At 37.8% G+C, this 9,644-nt stretch overlaps 1 long non-coding RNA gene across 1 annotated transcript; it reads right to left on the reverse strand.

Moving 5' to 3' along the window:
- Window positions 1–9,001: 9,001 nt before the first annotated feature.
- Window positions 9,002–9,398, reverse strand: LOC128744223 (uncharacterized). Its single transcript, XR_008412369.1, has 2 exons — window positions 9,209–9,398; window positions 9,002–9,129 (listed from the first exon to the last, which is right to left on the reverse strand). It is a non-coding gene; the product is annotated as an uncharacterized LOC128744223 (long non-coding RNA).
- Between the last annotated feature and the right edge of the window lie 246 nt (window positions 9,399–9,644).

Below are 9,644 nucleotides of genomic sequence, written 5' to 3' on the forward strand. Positions count from 1 at the left end.
ATTTGTGCTTTTCTTTCTAATATTTTGTAGAATGAATTGGATTACCTATGTTTATTTGTTTATTATTTTGTCTTACTAAATGCGTTAATGAAAATTTCGCATGTAACTTTCTAAAACTATAAAATCTGCACAAAAATAACTTTCGCAGAAATTCATTAGACGACACGCCAATGCCGAATAAATCCTCCACTGTACGAAAGGTACGAACGCTGGAGGCCAACATCAACAGTTCGTTGAATCCGAACGTTGTGCGGTGAAAGCTGAGCTGAAGCAAACAATAGATCGAAGGGCGCGTTGCACGGAACGGAAGTTCAGCTGCGACAGGATTCGCGGGCAGTCGATTTCACTCTTTATCACTTATGCTACAAACGTTACTTGCTCGATCTTTCTGCGTCGTTCAAGAGTGTCAATGCCAAGAAGGATGCAGTGTTTGGGACTCGGGGGCAAGTTTACCGGAACACACTAAGATAGATCTCGTGGTGCAAACCAGATAAACTTTATTGTACACGTTCAATTCGCAATATTGATGCAAGCCCGCTCAGTTAGCTCCGGGGTACGATGCTGACCTAACAAGCCAGTCGTCGTATGTTGGAATCTCGACTGGGTGGTGCCGCTACAGAGTTAATCATACAGTTAAATACAGAGGATCTCTGCACTAGCCTCGTAGTTTTCCTGTATTTAAATAACCGGCTGCGAAGTCTGTCGATAGAGAAGGGTCAAGTTCTGAGGAACGTTTATACCCATGGCTTTGCTTTTGCTACAAGCTGTTGAGCCTATATATAAGGCCTTCGAACAATAAGGATCGTTGAAATTCAAAGCAATTCCCTTATTTAGTTTTCCACTCTTTCCGTTTCACGTCTTATCCAACTCTGTTTTAATACTATAATCTCTTTTGTTTCATTATTTTCTTCTACCGTCCCTTACGTCGAAAAATTAATTAAATCGCTGAACCCCTTGAAGGTCAACGTTTGTCTAGATCTTACTTGGGTTCTATTTTCTCGAGTAATGTGGCAGTGTAATGGTACACAGCTAAACTTCCAATGACGAACTTCTCCTGAACCTCAGTTATAAATTTTACAATTTCGTAATGTTTCTATAGAAAAAATTGAAAATAATTAGTTCAGAGCACGGTTCTACAGTCCACGGAGTATGTAGCCAGTCAGTTACACTGCTACGTATGACGTGGAAAATAATTCCATGGCCATCCGGAATATCTCCGCGAAAATGGAACCAAATTGTGTCACTATATTTTTTCATTAAAGACTAATCTAATATAGTTCTTTTAAGACTGGTTTCATAAAAAGCCAATAAAATTTTATGAATACAGGGCCGAAAATGTAATTGCGAGTAGATGGGGTCCCTTATTTTTTATGTCGGCGACGTAAATGTTAAGACAAAATAACTTATTTGCACCAAATACTATTATTTGGTAATTAGATGCTGCTAGATAGAGTTAGTAGGATTGTTGCACTAGCCCCGTAAAGATCCTGTGCCCTAATAGCTGGCTGTGAAGTCTGTCGATAAAGAAGGGTCAAGTCTTAGAAAGACGTTTAAGCCTTGCTTTATTTTGCTTTTTTTTTGATGATTAGATACAAAATAAAGACCGTTGAAAACCAGATAATTGCAAACATTAAAAAAGGAAAAAAATACGAATGGATTTTTCTTTCTCATGCACAAAAGTTATAACACCATATTTAGGGAAAGAAATTGCTAGATGTATTACATTCGCTGGATGATACTCATTCATTCAACGTTCCAATTCCATTCGACGTGTGTATATCATCTCGTCCAAGCAACAAATGTGTCAGTTCCATTTAACCGCTATTATGACAAAAACAATAGAAAATTATTTCATTTATTTCAACCTCAGACGTTTTGCTGTCAATTACTCGATACTTACATGCTCAGGATACCGCCAGCAATTTGGCCGAGTGCATCCTTGTTGTTCTTAACCCAGTTCCATGCATCACCCAACCATCCATTGGCAAGTTCCGGGTTATTCTCGATAGCCTCTCCAATGGCATTTAATTGCGCTTGGAAGTCATCGTTGGGTGCTGGTAGAGCAAAGGCTACGGCCAACAGCATCGCAAGAACGAGTACGAATTTCATTTTGATTGCCTGTAGAACTTTCCTTTGAAACTTCCAATGGAAACTGATGAAGATCGGTCGGTTTGCACAACTTTTATAGCACGTTGTGTTTGTACAGCTGTTTCTGAAACGCTAAAATTTTCTGCCTTCTTTTCTACGCATATTTTCTGTTACGTCTTGAAACATAGATGTGTTATTAACCAGGCTTTAGGTCAACACTACCTCATAAGGGTTCACCGAACTTTAACCATTTTAAGCTCTACATCATTTTTGACACCATAAAGTCCACTAAAATGATCACAACTTTATTGAAATTTCTACCAAATTTGGGCACATTCTCCAAACCATTCTCTAACTTTATGTTTCCTAAGGATCAAAGACATACATCACTTCCGTAATTATTCCGGTGTTCGTTGGAAGGCACCGTGACATATTTTTTTGAGATAATTTTGTTCAATTTTGTAATTAGTTTAAGAGATATTTTTTCAAATAATCATTTCAATCAAAACATCAGCACTAAACAGAAAGCCGATTGACTATCATCCCATGTCTGCCACCGGCAAGATTATCAACAGGTTTTTACACAAATCTCTGGCTAACGAGAATAGAAATGTGTGGCATATGACTGCAAATGGTCTGATAGAAAGGCAGTTTTCGGGAAAGACCTTGAAGCCTCCAAGTTGGAAGTTTTGCCCTTCGAAGACATAAAATTTTACTCGAAATGAGAGTCGATTTTGCGAGGCGCAAGAACGGAAATTATCGAAAAGAATTTGACTTATGTTTGTTTGCCTGGCTAGGCAACCCTTGCCAATTGCCACCCTATCCCCCCTCTTAGAAATCCGCTCTTGTGACCCAGCCACTAGGAAAGCTGCTATCGATCCAAATGCAAGAGAAACGTACCGCTTTACTCATTTGAACCTTCCTCCCCTATGTAAGAAATCGCCCCACTTTTGTCCACCCGCTGCGATGATTCTTGAACTTGTGAGCTAAGTTTAATGAAGAATCATCTAGACATTCCAGATTTAAGGCGAAATATATGTTCATACTGACTCCCCTCTCCCCTGGTGGCTCCCTCCCAGTCCGCTCCCCATTCTGTCACGTACCCAATTATATATCTGTTTGCACTTTGAAAACCCTATAACGGAAGAGAGACAGGTTTTTTTTATAAATCTCTGCTTGGGGACCCCCTCTCTAAACCCTCCCATAACTCTTCTGCCGTTTTGTCTCCCGACCACTTGCGCAACTGCAATCGGTCTATATGCACGAAAAAAGCAACCATCTCTACTATTTGTATTTGGACTTCCCCCCTTTGACAGGGAGCGGTCCCTCTTTTGTCAATCCCTCAGTGCTGATTTTTTATGTCAAGAAACATGTATGCCAAGTTTAGTGGAGAACGGTCAAGGCGTTCTGGAGCTATGGCGGAACATCCAAACTTACAAACTCACGTTCACTTTTATTTCAGAGTAAAATTTAAACCAATAATCAATTTTTTCGTATATGATAAGAAATTTTTTTGTCCAAACTGAATATTTCGCTAATAGCTTCGATCAATTACAAGATAATATGCCTATTATGTTACCGATTCCTTTTTGGTTTTTCGATTTCTGATGATTCAGCCCATAGATATCGTACTCCCCGTACGACGGCTTATTTTAAGGTTCAAACACGCGTCATTAATTTCTGGAATTTCAAAAGCAGTTTTCATGCTCAAAACAAAAGATATGTTCACGAAAATTAATCATGATGTTCTTTGCGTCTGTCAGAACACAATAACAAATTTTCGTGAACATTTCTTCTGCTTTTGAAATCCCAGAAATCAATGACGCGTGTTTGAAGCGTTCTAGGAAACTGGTATAGTCAGCTATTTCAATAACTTTATTAAAACCAATGAAATATGTTAAAATACAGTCGAAAGCTATTGTAACAAGTATACAAATTTCCACTTTAACCAGTTAAGGGATCTTCTCTAGAAAAATTCCAGAAAAATAGACTTTTTAAAGCCTACCAACTGTATAGAACCCCTTAAAACAAACAATATTTCATGGCAAAACTATATTGGATAATTTTGATCTATATTTACTCAAGAAAAACACACCTGAAGAACCAAAATCGGGGAAAATGTCGGTTTTTAAATCAGTCCTAATTTTCCGGTGATTTCACACGACCAACAACACTCCCATAGTGAAATTTTGATTAATACTATTAACATGATAATTCTGAAGAAAAATGCAAGGTACATTCATTTAGAACTTCCGAAAACTTCTAGAATTCTTTTATTCAGAAATAAAAAAAAAGAATACCTACAAAATCATTGAGAAATTTAGATTCCTCGCCGATTACTTAATGAGCTGCGAATTTTTAGATAAGATGATTTACTGCAAACTTAGAACATTTCAGTTAGGTTTCCTATTTTTAGAAAAATAGCAATCCCGATTTTTTCTTTTTGTTTGTTGATCTGCAATGTTAACCAGTGCTAATAACAATTGGTAAATGTTAAATTTCCGGGGCTAAAAACAAAATAATATATAATAATAAATTGCTTGGTATTGTCAATTTCCCACCCTTTCGTACGCGATGAATTATAACCGTCGCGGAGGCAAACATCGTTTATTTTGTCAAGTAAATCAATAGCTTACGTGTTAGACAAACATAATTTACACTTATAACTTACATATAGCCAAGCAGATTCTTTCTGCGACGATTTCAAGCTTTCAAAAAAGTGAGCAGCGCGTTTTGTTACCAAAGAAACAGGCAATATCAAATTTTCATTGGATTAAATTCCAGTAATAACGTCAGCTGCGCAATATTAAAATCGCAGCACTTTCAGCAATCTGAACCACATGTGCAAATAGTTCACTAATGAAAATGTACAAATGGTGTATTTTTTTTCAAAAAAGTAAACATGAACATACGTATGTAAGCTCCATTCGTGTGTAAATATTTCTAGAAAAAGCGTGGTCAAAATTGCTATATAATGGAAAATCATTTCTAAAATCCATCAATTGCAAACTTCAGTCCTCTGTAGTACAAGCACAAATTATTCAAAATGAAATTCATCTTGGTCCTCGCCATGCTTATGGCCGTCGCTTACGCCAGCGATGATCTTACAGCCCAACTGCTGGAACTCCAGAATTCCATTGACATCGACCCGGAGCAGGCGCATGGTTGGTTGAGCAAGGCTATTGGTTGGGTAAGCAACAATGCAGGTGCCATCGGAAGTATTGCCAAGGGAGTCATTGCAATTGCGTAAGTTTGCCTTATCAATAACGCATTTTACTATTCTCTTAAAAAGCCCAGACACATTATTAAAATTCATTAAGTTATTATTTCCATCCGTTTAATACTTTACAATTGAAATTTATTTCACAGGGGTTAAACTACCAAAGAAGCAGATGTAATGGCGATTTGTTGAAGAAAATAGCAAACAGCTTTAGATGTTTTGAAAATTTTGTCCAATAAAAGAATATAAATTTGTGCAATTCTTGGTGTTACTCTTTTTGTCAAGTCCCCATAATCTTTTGTTGCCGTGTCTACAGAATATATATGTATGACGTATAACAGTCATATGTACAGAAGGTAAATTTCGTCTTTTTCATTAAATTTATCTGCCGTCAGTGAAGTGGGTTTTAAATTTAATTCATCATGACGGTCCTTTTTTCAAGCTTTATTTGTGCTTTTCTTGCAAATATTTTATAGAATACATTTGTTTATTTGTTTATTATTTTGTCTTACTAAATGTCTTAATGAAAGTTTCGCATGTCACTTTATAAAATTATAAAATCTGCATAATAATAACTTTCGCAGAAATTTATTAGACGGCACGCCAATGCTGAATAAATCCTCCACTGTACATAAAGGTACGCATGCTGGTGGCCAACGGTTCCTTGAATCCGAACGTTGTGCGGTGGAAGCTGAGCTGAAGCAAACAATAGATCAGAGAGTGCGTTGCACAGAACGGAACTTCAGCTGCGACAGGATTCGCGAGCAGTCGATTTCACTATTTATCACTTTTGCTACAAAAGTTACTTGCTCGATCTCTCTGCGTCGCTAATGTCAAGAAGGAGGCAGCGGTCGGGATTCGGGGGCAAGTTTACAGGAACACACTAAAATAGATCTTGTGGTGCAAACCAGATAAACTTTATTGTACACGTTCAACTCGCAAGTTTGACGCAAGCCCGCTCAGTTAGCTCCTGGGTACGATGCTGATCTAACAACCCAGACGTCGTATGTTGGAATCTCGACTGGGTGGTGCCGCTACAGAGTTAATAGGATCTCTGCAATTTTAGCCCTGTAATTTTCCGGTACTTTAATAACCGGCTGCGAAGTCTGTCGATAGAGAAGGGTCAAGTTCTAAGGGAAGTTTATACTAGAAATACTCACAGTAAGAGATACGCGGAAACTAAAGCCAACGATTTGGCATCAGTGTACAAAAACTGCCAGCGCTTGTTGCGGAGCAAAATGCTGTAGCAGTGTGACTTGATTGTTTTCAACATGATCCGCTTCTGTTTTGTTTACATCAATTTTGCACAATAGAGCGATATATCTTTCAACTTAATCAGTGTAAAATGCATTGAAAAGTTTTATACGCATTGTGTCCGAGTATAATATTCAAGGTGCGCGACAATAGTTTAAGTAGATTTCATAACTATTTCAATACTTGTCATTCAAACATTTAAGCAAACAGTATGCGTGTTCGATTGGCTCCCTTTTGACAATTCTCGCTGCTCGATAGGCTCCCAAGATGGCTGCTTCCGCGTATCTCTCACCTCTGAGTATTTCTAGTTTATACCCACGGCTTTGCTTTTGATACAAGCTTTTGAGGGCACCACACTAAACTAGCGTATTCGAGTAGCGAGCGCGCATAGTGAGCAATATAAGGCCTTCAAACAATAAGGATCGTTGAAATTCAAAGCAATTTTCAAGATGAAACCAAGCAACTCCCCTGGCGGGTGTTATGGTTTTGAATGCGGTTATAATTTCAGATTATAGCTTCGTTCGGCCCATGCACCCATTTATTGAACAAAAGGTAGGATTAACAACGACTCACGCTACGTCCAAAAGTAGTTATTATTTAACTTTCATGCACCTCAGATTTCTCTTCACATGATGTTAGTATTAGTCACAACAATTAATTTAATGAAGGTCTTAAAATATTCTATCTTGGATTTTTGACAAAATTCAATTTTAAAGGTTATCTAGGGGTCATCCCATCACAAGTGATCATATCCGTTGTAATCGACCACCTCCGATTTCAACCAAATTTGGTATAATTGCTCATTCCGACCCCGCATTCAATTTCCCAAAGTTTTGTACGGATTGATCAATCCCCCTTGCAGTGACATGCAGTGAAAAATGAGTTTTTTCGAAAATCTGAGAAAAATGGAGCAACGTCATTGCTAGTGGGATTGATCAATCCGTACAAAACTTTGGAAAATTGAATGTGGGGTTGGAATGAGCAATTATGCCAAATTTGGTTTAAATCGGACGTGGTGGATTACAACGGATATGATCACTTGTGATGGGATGACCCCTAGATAACCTTGAAAATTGAATTTTGTCAAAAACCCAAGGTAGAATATTTTAAGACCTTCGTTAAATTAATTTTTTTGACCAATACTAACATCCTGTGAAGAGAAATCTGAGGTGCATGTAAGTTAAATAATGAGTAACTTCGGACATAGCGTGCGACTACTTGTTAAGCGTAGCTACCAATAACCCCCCCCCCTCACCTTTCCGTTTTTTCCCTTCCATTCCAAAAAAATTTCATAACTTTTCCCTACCGTCCCTTCATCAATTGTAGAACCACCGTTTCAATAAATATTAATAAATGCTTGACCGCATTTCAAGGTCAAGACTAAAAAACACGAGGTTGGTCTATTAATATGGGTTGTTTGAATGACCCCCATCTAGCCCAATTTTCCGCTCATTTCCCTTTACGCATCCGCTGAGATACAGACGGAAAGACGAACGGTACACATAATTAATTAAGCGTTGCATCAATGACCTTCCCTTATTTAATTTTCCGCTCTTTCCCTTTCACGTCTTATCCCTCTGTTTTGATACTATAATCCCTATTGTTTCAATACTTTCTTCTACCGCCCCCTCCGTCGAAAAATTAATTAAATCGCTGACCTCCTTGAAGGTCAACGTTGGTCTAGATCTTACTTGGGTTCTATTTTCTCGTGTAATGTGACAGTGTAATGATACGCAGCTAAACTTCCAATGACGAACGAGTTCTAGACGTGGTATATGTTTGTCTTCTTCATGAACCTCAGTTATAAATTTTACAGTTTTGTAATGTTTCTATAGAAAAAATTGAAAATGATTAGTTCAGAGCTCGGTTCTACAGTCCCCGGATGTTTCAGAATGTGCAGCCAGTCAGTTACGCTGCTTTGTATGACGTGGAAAATAATTCCATTGCCATCCGAAATATCTGCGCGAAAATGGAACCAAATTGTGTCACTATTTTTTTTTATTGAAGACTAATCTAATATAGTTCTTTTAGGACTGGTTTCATAAAAAGCCAATAAAATTGTATGAATACAGGGCCGAAAATGTAATTGCAAGTAGATGGGGTCCCTTATTTTTGATGTCGGCGACGTAAATGTTAAAACAAAATAACTTATTTGCACCAAATACTATTATTTGGTAATTAGATGCTGCTAGATATAGTAAGTAGGATTGTTGCACTAGCCCCGTAAATATCCTGTACTCTAATAGCTGGCTGTGAAGTCTGTCGATAAAGAAGGGTCAAGTCTTAGAAAGACGTTTAAAACTAGCTTTACTTTGCTTTTTTTTTGGTGATTAGACACAAAATAAAGACCGTTGAAAACCAGTTAATTGCAAACATTAAAAAAGGAAAATAAATACGAATGGGTTTTTCTTTCTCATACACAAAAGCTATAACACCATATTTAGGAAAAGAAATTGCTAGATGTATTACATTCGCTGGATGATACTCATTCATTCAACGTTCCAATTCCATTCGACGTGTGGATATCATCTCGTCCAAGTAGCAAATGTGTCAGTTCCATTTAACCGCTATTATGACAAAAACAATAGAAAATTATTTCATTTATTTCAACCTCAGACGTTTTGCTGTCAATTACTCGATACTTACATGCTCAGGATACCGCCAGCAATTTGGCCGAGTGCATCCTTGTTGTTCTTAACCCAGTTCCATGCATCACCCAACCATCCATTGGCAAGTTCCGGGTTATTCTCGATAGCCTCTCCAATGGCATTTAATTGCGCTTGGAAATCATCGTTGGGTGCTGGTAGAGCAAAGGCTACGGCCAACAGCATCGCGAGAACGATTACGAATTTCATTTTGATTGCCTGTAGAACTTTCCTTTGAAACTTCCAATGGAAACTGATGAAGATCGGTCGGTTTGCACAACTTTTATAGCACGTTGTGTTTGCACAGTTGTTTCTAAAACGCCAAAATGTTCTGCCTTCTTGTTATAGATGTGTTGATTTTTCCACGCATATTTTCTGTTACTTCTTGAAACATAGATGTGTTATTAACCAGGCTGTATATCACCGCTACCTCAAAA

Source organism: Sabethes cyaneus, chromosome 3, assembly GCF_943734655.1.
Source record: "Sabethes cyaneus chromosome 3, idSabCyanKW18_F2, whole genome shotgun sequence".
Classification (NCBI taxonomy): Eukaryota; Metazoa; Arthropoda; class Insecta; order Diptera; family Culicidae; genus Sabethes; species Sabethes cyaneus.